This window comes from Sciurus vulgaris, assembly GCF_902686455.1.
Source record: "Sciurus vulgaris genome assembly, chromosome: 17".
NCBI lineage: Eukaryota > Metazoa > Chordata > Mammalia > Rodentia > Sciuridae > Sciurus > Sciurus vulgaris.
In genome coordinates, this window is record NC_136478.1 from 14,923,788 (window position 1) to 14,939,690 (window position 15,903).

Below are 15,903 nucleotides of genomic sequence, written 5' to 3' on the forward strand. Positions count from 1 at the left end.
CCACGCATGCCTACAGCAGTAAGCAAACCTCCAGGCAGTGAACTGTCCTCTCATTTTATTTTCCCCCAATTTTATTTTTAACCAAAGGAGAAGTCATTAAAAACCACAAGGACAGGTATTTAGTTTTTCTGTGTCTGAAGTCCCCTCATGACCCCCTGAGTGTGTCCGTCGTACAGAGTGGACAGGGATATTAATGCTGTTACCGACCAGTGGAGGTCAGTGGGTCTGGTTTACTAGACACCTCCAGCTCCATCTCTTGATGGGTGGAAAGTCAAGAAGAAACACAGAACAGGAAGTGCACAGAGCTTTTTCATTCCACAATGAGTGAGTGGAATCCTGTTTTTCCGAGACTTGGATTTGTCAGGAAGGGTGGTGGTCTGCGTTGCTCCTGGTGCATGGCTGGCTTTGCTGGAGCATGGGCGTCCCTTATGGAGGAAGGGGATCTTGGGATGGCAGAGCTCTGGGGGAGAAGCTTAAGGATGTGCCACATTATTTCCCTGTCCAACTCTATGTAAGTATAAAGAACAGGACTGAACACAAGTACCCCATGTGGGGCAGGGGAGGCGGAGGGGGGTGCAGTTGTCAGTTACCCAGCTAGAGGCACTTCCCATCCGGCCCACAGGAGACTGACATTTCGACAGACTGGTTCTCAGCCACGGGCACGGCGCAGGGCGCAGGCACGGCTCTGAATGCCTCTGGCATCTGTTTTGTGGAGCCTCGTGCCCACATACTGGGACTGCTTGTTTTCATCCAATAGCAATTAGCACCGTGGTAAATGCCTTGTGCTCTGTGCTAATTCAGAAGAATAAGCATGTCGCACTCTGCCAAGAATTACAGCTAATCACAGAGGGCTCTGGGCCACACCTGCCCTTTCATCAGACTTTTGTTTTAAAACGAGGGGTTGGTGCAACTCTGAACACTGACTGCATTCTCCCCTTGCTGATGGATAACCATGGAGACCCAGGGGAGGCCTGGAGGGGCACTGGTTGCTCTCACTGAATGCAAGCTTCCTGCCAAGGGGGACAGCAAGAAGCAGGCAGCCAAGCTGCTACTCAGTGGGGCACCTGTGAAATGGGTGGGCCCGGGAAATTGCCCCCAATGTTCAGAGACCCGGCTTATTGCACAGCCCACCGCTGGAGACCAGAAGGCACGGGGACACAGGGATGGGAATAAAGACCGGGACTGACCCTGCTTTTGGGGTGCAAGTTCTCTGGTGATTGTCTCCTTCTAGCTTCACCCTCTAGCCTGGCGCCTGCTGGTATTCTAGGAAAGCACCCTTGGTTCTAATTTGGTATTTATCAGGTGCTTTAGGCTTTATTTATTTATTTTTAAAAATTTAAGTCTGGCTGATTAAGGTATCATTTACATTCAGGAAAAGCTTCCCCTTTGAAGTGTGTGGCTGAAGTCTTTGGACAAATGGGAACAGCCATATTGCCACCACCACAGCCCAGGTCCAGAGCAGCTGTACTATCTAAAACTCCTTCAGGTTCTTTTCTTGTAGATGCCCTTTCACTGTCCTAGCCCAGGTGACAAGGGATCTGATTTTTGTCATTATAATTCTGCTTTTCCTAGAATGCCATAGAGGTGGGATCTGTAAGTACTTTTTGTTGGTGTCTCTTAAAGAGATCTATCCAGGATCTCTCTCAGAGAGATCTAACTGAGCATCAGCAGTTAGTTCCTTTTAATTGCTAAGTGGTATTCCTTGGTAGGGATGTGCCACGTTCATTTCCCAGCAGATGGACTTCTGAATTGTTTCCACCTTTAGCTATTAGGAATAATACTGCTTTGAGCATTCATGTGCAAATCTCGTGTGGGCATATATTTTTAGTTCTCTTGCATTGATCCCTAGCAGCGGGACTGCTTGGTCCTTGCTCATGTTGGGAAGCTCTATAAGAAACTGGCCAAATACTTGCCAAAATGGATGCGTCATTTTGCAGTGCCATCAGCATATACAAGTCACAGTGGCTCCACTTCCTTAAACATTTCAGTTATTCTAAGTATTGAGAAGCATCTCATAGTTATTAGTTTGCATTTTCCTAATGACAAATGATGTAGAGGTGGTTTTCACTTTATAATTAATTTTAAAAAATTAATTATTTTAATGTGGTCCAGATTCTTGTTGAAGACAGTTTTCACACAACTTATTTTTCTAGGTATTTGTCAAATCCCTCCTATGTGCCTAGAAGTGCGGAGCCCAGGAAAGTCAAAACAGCAGCAATCTGGGAGGTGCCTAGAGAAACGCAACTGCTCTTGGCAAAGTTTCCTCCACATGGAGTTCATCTGAGGGACTGAGTTTTGCAGCCCTTGTAGTTCAGGGTCAAACCCACAGCAGTTCCTTCGATAGCCATTCTATGGTTAATGGAGGCAGGGTGGAGGCTTGTGCTCCAAGAGGACATGGCTCAAGGGTGTGGATGAGTGGTGGGAGATGTCAAAACCTGAGGACCAATCTGTCACTTGGGAACAGCTTCTGTGCAGTGGAGGGCATTCAGGCTGCATAGAGGTTAAGTGGTCCCTAGCAGACTGCTCTTGAGAACCAGGTGAACAGGTTGTCAAACGCACATGCCCAGGACCAGAGGAGGGTTTCCCTTGAAACTCAAGCTTCAGGGTTTCATTTGCATGGTGCCCTTTGAGGGCTGGGAGGTATTGGGAGTTACAGAATATTCTAGATGGAGAGGGGAGGAAGCCGGGTTGTAATCAGGACACTCCAGGAGATTTCAGAAGCAAGGGGCCTGGGTTTTGGCAACTGGTATGGTTTCTTGATTTATTTTAAAAAATACCAAGCATGAGATTTTTTTCTCTTACTGTTGTTGGCGATTTTGTTTTGTTACGTTTTTCGTTAAGAAGTTCTCCCCAAACCTGGACCTGCTCCTGCTGGCCTTCACCCCAGACATTGGGATTTAATTTGTCTGGGGTGTAGCCCTGGCATTGGCATTTGGTAGAGCTTGGCACCGAGTGGAATGTGCCCCAGGGTTGGGCCGTGGTTATGGAGTGTCCACTAATGACCACGTGTGGTCTAGGAGCCATGAATCTGACCACCTGTGAGTCCTTGTTTTCTGCATCAACCCTTGAAATGGACCCTTTGAGCTTCCTTCCAAGCCACTCTTGTTGTTTTTAGTCTCTCCCTATTTCAGGGTGTCCCACAGCTTTGCTGACCCCTGTGCCCTAGGTCCCCTGTGCCACCCTGGGGTAGGTCATACCCTGCTCACTCCCCTCAGCGGCCTCTCTGGGCCTTCCAGCTCTCACCCAGACCACTCGCTCATGGGGGCAGCAGGGCCAGAGGGCAAGAGCTCAGGGCAGATGCCTGAGTCTACACCAGAGCAGCCTGACTTTTGAGTCAGAGAGAACTGGATCAGAATCTCATCTTTGCCACCAACCATCTTTGTGACCTTAACAAGTCACTTAGTTTCCCTGGGCCTCAGTTTCTTCATCTGTAAAATGGGAAGGACAACCAGAAGAGCCGAGTTGCTTTCAAAAGAAGAGACCATGAGATGACTGAAAGTCCTCTGGTAAGCACTTGATCAGGGAGGGGCTCCCATCTGGCTGATTCAGACCTTGCAGTGGCCATTTTCTCATCCCTTGCTTCTCTTCTCAGATGCTGAGTTCTCAGAGGAAGAAACAAGGTTTTGCATTTCCCCTTGGTCTCTACCGAGGGGGGTTCTCAGACAACAGCAGCATCATCATCCATAAAACTAATAATGGCCAACATTCACTGATGTTTGTTTTACAGACAAGCAACTCGTACGCAGAGAAGATGAGCAACCAGCCAAAGTCACACAGCCAGGGGGACAACATTCAGTCATAATGACATTTTTGCCAATTTAATGCAAAAATGAGAAAAAAATAAAACAAAAAGGGAAAGCCCCTCATGTTTATTTAAAGACTGGTTTTTAATGTGATTATAGCCTTTCTATTTGAAGAGGGGTATTCAATGCCCTTTCCTTAAGGCATGGTAGTGAAAGTAGACTGCAGAAAATATTTTACAATATTTTATATTGCAAAATAAAATATTGGGTATCCTGTATTTGCTTCTCCTTTTTTTTTTTTTTTTTTTTTTTTTTTTGTGAAATGTTAATGGTCCAGTGTGAGGCCTGGACTCCAAAAAACAGCTGTGTATAAAATAATGCTCATTCTGTTTGTTAAATCAATAAATATGACACTTGATATCATCTCCTGATGTGAACATGTTGCTAATGAAAGTAAGAAAAGTCCTTAGCTTCTAATTTATCTTTTTTCACCAATATTTATTGAGCATCTAATTTGTGCTCAGCACTGAGCTGGAGTCTAAGGACATAAAACAGAAAAACAATCATTGTCTTTGATGAGCTGAAAGTCATTCCTGCAGTTACTTTAGGAGAAGTGAAAAGAAACATATTTACTGGAAACATCAATTGATATATCAACAGAAATATCATCATTATTAGCATGTAACCAAAATATTCCATCAACATCAGCATTTGTTACAGGTGTCTCTTGACCCCTGGCGGAAAAGTACCACTAGACAATTTCTTTGCTCTGTATCACTCTGTTGCCCTCTAAACCAATATAAGTGAATAGGTTAAACTGATAAGAGGGCTGGAACTCGCATTTGGTAATATTCCTGGGGTTCATCTCTATCAGAGGATGCACAGAAAGCAGAAGGATTTCTAACAAAGAAAAAATAAAACATAGATATCAGGGCCAATGGACTAGTTGAAAATATTTATTAAAATATGAAGAATATGAATGATCCACATACCTACTATCTCAATTGCCCTTGATGGATATGAAAATAAAAACAAATTTAGCATGTGGTTAGCAAATTCAACTTAAAAACAGGAAGTCATAAGATGAAAATGAATTCTCTCTGCTCTCAGTAGGTCATCTCCACAGTATCTGTTCAGAACACTTTTCCATGCATATGTTATCAAAATTTATATATAAAATACACTTAATTCAATATACATAATCCATCCACAGCTCACTCTCTTCCCCTCTCTGTCTCTTTTTACTCAAAATATTCATCCTAAAGTATTCTTCTCTGCACTTGGTATTTTTCACTTGAGAATATAAACTGCCCATGCTTCTATACCAGTTTACTGAAATTTGTACACTTCTATTTAAAGGTCATGTAGTGCACCACCCTTGGATACACTATTCTTTTAAAATCCAGTCCTCTCTTTGCAGATGTTTTCATAAATTTAAATATAATGCTTAAGTAATTATCTCGGTGTATGTGTGCACATAGTTACAAAGTCCTATAGGCGGAATACTGGATACAAAATATGTGCATTTAAATTTTTTATAGTTATTGCCAAACTGTCCTCTAAAACTTGCATTCTTTACATTCTTACAAAGCATGATGGGATAATCCCTTGCCAGGAATTTAAATTCCCAAACTTTTGCATTTTTGCCAGTAGATGTTGCCTTTTGAATATCACATTGATGTTCTGCATTTCTTATTTTTGTGTTGGGTTGTTTGTATACAGCCAAATTTATCAGTTTTCTCTTTTGTGGCTTCTGGTCTTTCTGTTTGTTTTAAAAAGTGTGTCCCTTTCAAGATCCCAAGTTCACCTGCATTCTTTCCCATAACTTTTAGGCTTTTGCTCCTTTAAAGTCTTGGATCCATCTGGAATTTATTTGGGTTTACCGATGCCACTTGATTTTCTTTCCAGATGTTCAGCCAGGTGTTTCATACTGTTCATTAAGTAATCCATCTCTTCTTTACTAAGTTGATCTTTATTTCATGCTTAGGTTTATTTCTGGATTCTATTTTGATTATATTTCTTTAGCAGTACCAAATTGCTTCAATTATTGCTGCTGCTTGATCTGTTTTGATAAGCTGATAGGGACAATCTACTCTTCCTACCCCCCTCCCTGAAATTTCCTAGGGATGATATATTTATATCATAAGAATTACCAGTATGACTTTCTTAATTTTCTTCACCAAAAGAGAATGGCTGTAATGGAATGTTTGTTGTGTACTTTTATTTGAGGCTCTTTATTGGTTTAAAGAACTTCCTGATGTCTAGGATGCTAAGAATTTTTATTCTGAACAAGAATTTATTTAACTGAATCATTTTTCTCTATATCATACGGTGTGTTCCTTTCATCGGAGAACATGATAGATCATATTACCCATCTTCTGAATTTAAATCATTTTTGCACTCCTGAAATTAACTCGTCTTCATTAATACGCATTTCTATATTTCATCTACTGCTGATTTCAATTTGCTTGTTTCGTTTGTTCATTTACAACTCTTGCAGCTGGGTTCATAAATGAGGTTGTTTCTTCACTATATTTTCTTATTTTGTTCCTGCCAGATTTGGGGATCCGATTAGCCTCACAAGATAAACTGGGCAATATTTTTCTTTTTCTATTCTCTGAATAGATCATTAGGAATTTTTCAGTTCCTTATATTTTAGTAAAAATTTGTAAACCCTTCCAAATTTATTATCTTCTGTAGTGGGAGATTTGATTATATATTTTTAAACTGCTAATATTTTCAGTTCTTCTGGAGAACAATGTACTTCACATTTTTCTAGGTTTTCTATGAATTTCTTCTATGTCTCAAATTTGTCGGCATAAAATAATGACTACTACAAATTTTAATTTTTCTGTACTTAAATCCTTTATTCATCCCTAATCTGTTTTCTTAAATTCTTCCTTCCTTCCTTCCTTCCTTCCTTCCTTTCTTCTTCCTCTTCCTCTTCATTTTTTGTTATCAATATTTCTATATAAAGATTTTTATATTTTCCTAGTGTTTTTAACGACCAATTTTTTGTCATATTGATCACCACTGGTTTTGATTGTAGAGCTATTATTTTAGACATGAACCTTACTTTTAAAAACATATATTAACTGTATATTTTTATAACAAAAACTAAAAGATATATAGCATTTCTATCATCATCCTGAGCACTGTAGAATACTTTACCTTTGAAATCTTCCCTTCTCCAGCTTGACATTGTTGCCTACCATTTTAATTTTAAAACACAAAATTGTTTTAAAAAGTTAGCAGTCAGTTAAATTTATTGACATTTTACTTTATCTTTTTTTCTTACTGCTTTTTGAATCCTCTCTGGGTTCTATTAATAGTTCTCTTAAAACTCTGAGGATGTTAAACACCCAATCTATACTTAACTATAAAGAATTTTAGTTTCCTCTTGGTCTTAAAAAGTAGTTTAACTGGGTATTAAAGTGTATGTTGACAGTTAATTTTTTTCAGAACTCTGATCACCTGTCTCCAGAAACTACTGGGGCTGAGACGTTTCAAGTTCATCTAATTTTTCTCTCTTCTAAAAATAACCTTCCTGTCTACTAGCTTTACAGTTTTTGGTGGTTTCTTTATTATGTGTCTGTTGTGGAATTATTATTTAGCCTCTATAGAGTGCCTTGATATAAGAAATTAAAAATTTAATTATATAAAATTTGCCATTGTTCCCTTCTTTTCCCGAACTTATTAAGCATATGTGGAGTCTCAAAATCTATTTTTAGAGATCATTAGCTATAGGCATTGTGTGTATCGAATTCAGAGGTCATTTTGACAATGACTTTTTAATTTTTTGTTTTTCAAGATTGGTAATTATTTTTTCCATACTCAAAACTTTTTTGCTTTATTTGTATCTACTTCCAGATAATAGTTTGAATTCAGCTTTAAAAAGTATTCTTTTTAGTTTTAATGGATGTCACTGCTAGTAATTTTTGAACATCTTAAACACACTAACTCAAATTGTTTGTCAGACTCTTTCAGAATAGCAATAGAACTTCATCTATAGAACATCCATGTTCTAACTGTAGATTTCATTCACTCTCTTTGTTGACTTTGGATTTCTTCATGTGGTTTAGAATTTTGGTCCACAGCCTCATTTTATTTTGTTTTACTTGATTTTATTTTTTTAAGTATGTATTTTTAGTTGTCGATGGATCTTTATTTTATTTATTTATATGTGATGCCGAGAATTGAGTCCAGTGCCTCACACATGCCAGGCAAGCGCTCTGCAACTGAGCCACAACCCCAGCCCCACAGACTTATTTTAAACATAAGGTTTTTTTGTTTTTTTTTTTTCTCTCTGTCTCTGGATGGAGAGTCTGGCAGTCCACGGCTTTAGTCTCAGTCATTATCTGTTTCAAGTCCAAGTTCAGCTGTGTATTAAACTACCTTTGCTGATAGTTTATTACATATCAGAGCAGAAGGGGGTGAGTGAATGTGCAAATTTACCATGCTCTGGCGCCTTGGTAGGAATCTGTACTTATATCTGAAAGTTTCAGGTGACAATGGTTGGTGGGCGCTCAGGAGCAAGTTCACATGGTCATCTCTCACTGGGAATTTGTGTGTTTGTTTCTAAAGTTAGAAACTCTGTTATGGTTTGGATGTGAGGTGTTCTCCAAAAGCTCACGTGTGAGACAATGCAGGAAGGTTCAGAGGACCAATGATTGGTTGTGAGAGTCTTAACCCAATCAGGGAATTAATCCCTGAGGGGATTAATTGAAATGGTAGGATGTGGCTGGAGGAGATTGGAATTGGGGCGTGGCTTTGGGGTATATATTTTGTATCTGGAGAGTGAAGACTCTCTCTCTGCTTCCTGGTAATGTGAGCTGCTCCCCTCTGCCACTTTCTCCCACCATGATATTCTGCCTCACCTTGAGTTCCAAGGAATAGAAGCAGGCCTTCTATGGACTAAGTCCTCTGAATCTGTGAGGCCTCAAAAAAACCCTCCTTCTCTATAATTGTGCTGGTCAGATCATTCAGTCACAGCAGCAAAAAAGCTGACTAAAACAAACTCCAATTTGTTAAACTTCCCATTCACGAGTGAAACTTTCCCTCTACGCTTTTGCCCAGCACTATAGTGAGACTTTGGAGTCTTTTATCTATAGGCAACATTGCTCCACACCTAATTCTGGAGTTACTGACAACAGTAAGGGTGGGGACAGGGCAGGAATGATGTTGGGGACTTCTTAGATGATAAAGCTTCCAGGCCATATTTTTTAGTTCTTTTTTTTACATAAAAGATTGTGTAATATATATTCTCTAATCCAGTTGTTTGTGCTGTTTGATTTAGGAAGCCAGACATTGGAGAGGGTAATTGATTTCCCATATTGCATTTCTTACAGTATTATTACTTACACGGTGCAGTTCTGCCTAATATGGAAATCAATAAAATGCAAGGAAATTATACCTTCTGTATTTCTTTGGTTCTTTTTTTATTGCACATTTTCTCCTCTTTTTTTTTTTTGGCATATATTTAAGGTGTGTAACATGAGGTTTTGATATACTTGTTCAGAGTAAAATGGTTTCTTTGGTTCTCAAATGTGAAGTCATCTTAATATCTCTGTTGTGGTCATTCCCATAGATTTTCAAAAGTAGAAAACCCTTTCATACACTCACAAGGGAATCATGTAAGGCAAGTGTCAAATTTTCCATGAACGTAGGAAATCTTTGTTCACTTGAGGGGAAAGGATGTTTTGGGGGATGGCTCAAATGCTCCATCAGATGGAATTAATCAAGGCTACTCAGAAGTCCAGAAGTCCTTAGGATTATCTTCTGCCATTTTCCCTCCTACTTTATACATAAAGTTTAGGACCAATTTCTGTTGATTAGAACGGGTCAAAAATGTACCCATAAGCTTCTCAATGGAGGGATTCTACAGAAGCTGAGAAATCAGGTAAATTACAGAGTTGTGTTTTTGGTATTCTGAATTGCTTTTGTTAAAAACCTTGCTTCGTTCCCTCAGATAAATGCTTATGCCTCACACCTTTTTGATTTTTCTCGAAAGGACTTGCTAAGGTCTTGACAAACACTTGCTAAGTTGATTTATAAAACGCGGTTGGCACAATCTCAGCATTTTAATCGTGACAAATTTCAAGGCTGACAAACTGCATGTTGATGTCCTTGTTTTCTATCTAATGAAAATATTTAATTTTCAGAATGAACTGAAAGTCACCCCAGCTTTACTTAATACCAACCTTGCCCAGGATGACAAATCATTCTCAAGGGCAGCACTGTGACTCTGGAGTCCCATACCAAGGCCAGAGCTCTAGCTTTTAGCTTCTATTTGTTTTTCTTACCGGGGACAGGAAATTTTTATTAAAATCTGAAAGTACCAATGTGTTTTCCTTGGGGTCCGCTGTTTAAAGAGGAGAATAACTCCCCAAATTGTAGGATGAATTAAATTTTTATGACTTTGTAGTGAGAGCATTTCTGTCTATAGGTCACCAAAACACTTAATAAAAGCTGGGGGAGCAGTCGCTGATAATTTCCTGATTTACTCTTTTCAAATTCATCTGCCTTATTTACTGTGGAAAGAAAGATACATTTTTCAATTTTGTGTTGCCAAGGGAGACATTCGTGGGCATGTTAATCTATTTCATTAATTTGGTGAATGATCATTTGGACCCAAGGAAGAAGTTTCTCAAACTGAATAATTATGAAAATGTGATCTTTATATTCTTCTCAGTTAAAATGAGGTTTTTGTGGGTGGTGGTTCTGGGAATCTCCTGTTAAGCCACTTTATCATTAGCATGTTATGATTATAGTTGGAGACAGTCAAAATAGCCAGCCAATCCCAGCTTGCTTGTCTTGGGCAGTGTTCATGACCAAGGAGGAGAGTTGTCCTCTGAAGATAACATCAAGGAATTTCCACTTCCCTTCTCTCTTACCATCTTCCTTAGTGGGAGACAATCCACAGTTCTCAGTTAATACAACTTCCTTTGCTGTCCTAACCTCCCTGTTGATGCATTCCAATGGAAATCTCCACAAATTAAGATGTGAGTCATCTTATCTTACAGACTTTTTTTCACCTTAGAGTCAATTCATTTTTGTATGAATTTTAATCTAGAAGATTCCAATGAACCAGCCAATGGTATTGGTTTCTCCCTCTAAGGAGTTTTCAGAAAACTGAGAACCATATCGTGATTAGGTTTTGGTCACTGGACACCCAAATGATGCATATATCTGCCATAAACAAGCCTGCTGGGTGTTTTACTCTCCTGAGGGCCAGCACTACACAAAGTTGCTAGTATACTTTTTGCTACACTTGTCATGGTCTTATGTGGTGTAGGAAAGGCAACCACGTCTTTTCATGCATGTACTTTTAGATTTTTCTCAACAATGGTATGATTCCTATACTTAGAAGCTTGGCAGGCACTGGAAACTCTCTTTCAAGCAGAACGGGTTCCAGACATTTGGACAGAGAGGCTGCAGCTTGCAGGAGGCTGCATGAAATACTAACCATGGTCCTCTAAGAACAGAGTTCTTCATCTGACCCAAAGGTGCAATCACCAGTTCCACACATCAGAGACTGCAATAAATTAAAAAGTACCTAAGATGCACTTGAAATCTACTGATAGTAACTCTGCATATTAGAAAGTTTCATGGGAAACAGACACAGCCCAGTGGAATGGAAGAGGAAACCCATAAATAAACCCATTTATATGGTCAACTAAATTTCAACAAGGGTGCCAAGAATATAGACAGGGAACAAATTGTCTCCTCCTTAAACGGTGTGGGGAAAATCAGATATCCATACACCAAAGAATGAAATGGCACCCTTGTGTTATACCATCCACTATGATCATTCCCAAAGGGATTAAAGACTTCAACTTAAGACCTGAAATCATAAAAGTTCTAGAAGAAACCATAGGCAATGCTTTTTTAAAAAATATGCCACACATCTACACACAGCACACAGACCAAAGAAAAAAACTTTTTAAAGCAAAAAAATAAATAAGCAGAACTATAACAAAATTAATGGCAAAAGAAACAACCAATGAAATGGAAAGGCAGCCTGTGTAAGGAGAGGAAATATTTGTGACCATCTTCCTGATAAAGGGTAAATATCTAACACACATAAGGAGCTAATGCAACTGAATAGCAAAGAAATCCCCAATAACACAATAAAAAATTGGCAAAGGACTTGAATAGATAGTTTTTCAAACAAGATACACAAATGGCTAATGGGCACGTGAAAAGGTGCTGGGTGCATTGCTACGTTGCTGAGGCTGGCTTGAACTTGAGATCCTCCTGCCTCAGCCTCCCAAGCCCATGTGATTGCAGGCAGGCACCACCACGCCCAGTTCATTTGTCTAGTTACTTGCTTGGAAATTTGAGAAACTTCTCCCTTGTACTTTTTCTCTATTTCAGTTGCATTTTACCCCAGCACCATGGTGACATCTCCCAGGTCTAGCAGTACCTACCGCTTTGGTAAAACCAGAGCACTGATTTCCACCCTACGTCCTTTGCTCATGACTTGCATATTCTGCTAAAAATCTAAACACAATTTCTTATGCCTTCTAGGTTAAATTTGGTAAGCAGACTATAGCTTAAGGTTAGTATTTCTCTACAAGTCAGCCATTAATTTTTTTCTCTAATTCTCTTATTTATTTTAGGGAATCCTGTTGGTAACTCTGTTAGAAAAACATTTTATTTGTGGGTTCTCTGCTCTCTGTCTGTTGGGTTCCTTTGGACTGTTCTCCATATCAATTACATTTTCTCTTAATTTCTTGGTCTTTTTTTCCCTCTCTGTGCTCACCACTATTAATTGAAGCGTTTTCTTTACATTGGAGTTTCATTTTAGCGAATCACATTTTAGTCTTTTATTCTGTGAGTTCCAGCATGGTGTTGATCTAGTCTTCAATTTCTTATTTCAACTTTGTGGTCTCCCTCGTTTTTTTTTTTTTGTTTTGTTTTTTTTGTTTTTTTGTTTTTTTTTTTTAATCACTTATCTCCATTAAAAACACAGCATCATGTCCTCTGACTGTGTGATATTGTTACATAGGTTTTCCTCTAGATTAAGTCCTTCATTTCTTCTTGTCATGCTCAGCTTCACTCATTCAATATTGACTTAATGATTTAATTTGATATTGATTTAATTAATTTATCATGTGCCAGGAACTGTCCTTTATGCTAATGAAAGACCTGTCAGGGAAACCAAGCTCCTGACCTCAGAGATCTACGTCCCAGATGATAAACAGTAAAAGGTCAAGCTCTTCTTGTAAACAAGGCCCAGATAGTGAATGTTATGGGATCGTGGACCGTATGGTTTCTGTCTCAACTACTCAGCTACTTTACCATTGTCACGCAGAAGTGGCCACAGACAGGGTGAATTCCTAAGTGTTGCTGTGCTCCAATAAAACTTTGCTAGCACCTGGTCTGGGGCAAGTATTTTCAGATGTGATTTCCACCCTCTCTTTGGCATTGCTTGCTGAGGTCATTCCATGAGGGTAAAGACAGGAGGCTGATGAGGAGCCTGCAATGAGAAAGACCCGTGGGTGGCCAACAGGTGCTGAGCCCCCACCCCTCACTCACAGGTATCTCAAGACCAGGGGGAAGGTGGCCTTTTGGCCACTTCTGGCCCTGATTCTTTTCTGACTGTCGGTGGGCAAGGGGCTTACAGATGGGACTCCCATACAAGTTTCTTCTTGCAACTCTCTAGGCCTACTCCTGGGATGACTTACCAATTAATGGAGGCCCAGAGAATGAGAGAATATGGGTAGCCATCAAGAGAGCTCCCTAAGAGAAAGAGTCCAGAGGCACATTGTAACAATACATGCTGACTTAGTATTTCCTCTATGGCCTGTTTCTTTTAGGCACCAGGTAAACTTAAAGCATCTGTCAGTTTATTTTCCTGGACCACTAAAATTCTTTTAAAATGCATTTTAAAATTTTTTATTAAGAAATAGTTTTTATTAATTGTAGAAAAAAGAGAAGAAAATAAAAAAAGATGCTGAATTCCTCCTCCCTCGTGAAATAACCAATGTTAACATTGTGAGGGATATTCCTCCAATAGTTTTATGTAAATAAAAATTGATGTCAATTATTAAATGTTATTATATAAGAAAATATTAAAATGGACTCATACTGAATGTATAGCATACTGCAGTCATCAATAAGTATACATGTCATGAATAACACGTAAGAGAAATGGAATGCTTTTAAATTGCTCTGTTTTGTAGGCTGCTTTTTGTATTTCCTAATATATTATGAAACATTTTTCAAGTCTCTAAACAGTCTGCATTTGTTGCATACTATTCCACTGTGTGAATGTGCCATATTTATTGAAAGAAATCTCTCATTCTTGGGAATTTACTTTGCTACTATTTTTTTCAGGAGTATAAACACCACTGAAATGAATATCCTTTGCCCTAAATATAGGCATATATTCTTTTTTCCCAAGTATACCCTTTGTATCATAATTCCTTATAAATAGACTGTACCTTGTCTGGCCATTCGTTTGATTTTTGTGTTGAAGATGGTTGCAACATGAGAAATTCTGGTTCCTTTTGCTAGTTTGGGTTGGGTGGGAGGCGATAGAGGACTCAACCCTGGATTAGGAGTAGGATATTGATGCTCTGTGATACAGTACCCACAAGGAGATGAGACCCGTAAAGCTACTTGAGGAGATTAAGGAACCCAGTAGAGGGTAATTGTGAGAGCAGAAATCCGGTTGTGACCATTACTACCTAACACCAGGAGAGCTCCAATAGACCATTAAATGCTAAAAATTTGCCTGAAAAAAAAACCCAAAGGATGTCACCAGCTGACAAAGGGCACAAAATTCATAGTGTGGGTTGACATTTAGCCCTTAACACACCATGACAGCATCGGGCTCCGTGGGGCGTGTCAGAACAGGGGATGCGACAGAACGCTCCTCTTGCCGTCTGTGGCTCTGCCTTATGCAATAATATTAGAGAAACCTTGGCATGATGACCAGAAAATGCATATTTTTTGACATATGACGCCTGGGCTGGTCAAGTCCATCAGGGAAATCCATATGGAGATGGATGAAGCTTTCACATCTTATTCCTATTCACGTTTCTTGTGTAAGCCCCCTGTTATTTCCCTGAGAATCTAGGATGCAGCAGACTCTGGGGAAATAAGTATGGTAAAGTTGGCAGGTAGAAGGGGTTTTTGGCTGTTGTTTTTCAAACATATTGCACATATTTTTACATTATTAAAAACACATGCTCACGCAGAGTCCCATTCTCCCAGAAGCCTCTTCGGCTGACTTGTGTCAAGCCAGTGATTTATAGGATTGTTTGCATATATTATATTTTAAAACACATATTGCTTTTGTAAAAATGTGTATTTATTATACATTTTGGAATTCATAATATGTGCCGGAAAAGCTGCCTTCGCCTGCCTGGATCTGAGGCCATGTGTCATGAAAACACATTTCTGGGAGGGACAAATGCTTTAGAAGGAGCCAAATGACTGTTCTCTTTGTAGCTCCCATGATCACACTCTTGTTCTCTGTCTCTGTCTTTCTCTTTCTCTCTCTCACACACACACACACACACATCCCCTTTCTCCCTCCTTCTGTGTCTCACACCCATACAAATAGACAATAAAAGCAGTAATGGAACAACAGCCCCAGAAGAATGCTCTGTTAGGAACAAATCTGATTTTTAAAGCTACACACACACACACACACACACACACACACACACACACACACACACACATCAGGCAAAGCAACTTCCTGAAAAGCAGCAATTCAGAACTCTATAGAATGGGCTACCAAAAGTGAGGGAAGAGTTCCATGAACCTCTGCACAGAATGCTCTTCAAATTCCCCAGGTTGTGACCCTGAGTCCATGAGGCGGACATAAAATCACACTGTGCTGTCAGTATGGGGGGGGGGGGGGACGCCCAAACCCCAAGCTTTGGTGCGGCTACGCAGGTTGGCGTGCAGGCATGTGTGCCTACCGGGCTCACACCAACCCAGGAAAGCGGATGTTCACATTCACCATGAGCCCTATTTCAAGCAGATTTGCTGTTCTTCTTGTCTGCTCCCTCTCGACGTGTCCCCGAACATTCCACGGAGCATCTGGGCTGGCAGAGATGGACTGCCCAGTGCCCCCATTAAGGCTCTGACCCTGCACATTTGCTCTCAGACTTTCAATCTCAGTGGGGAGCCAAGGAGAAGG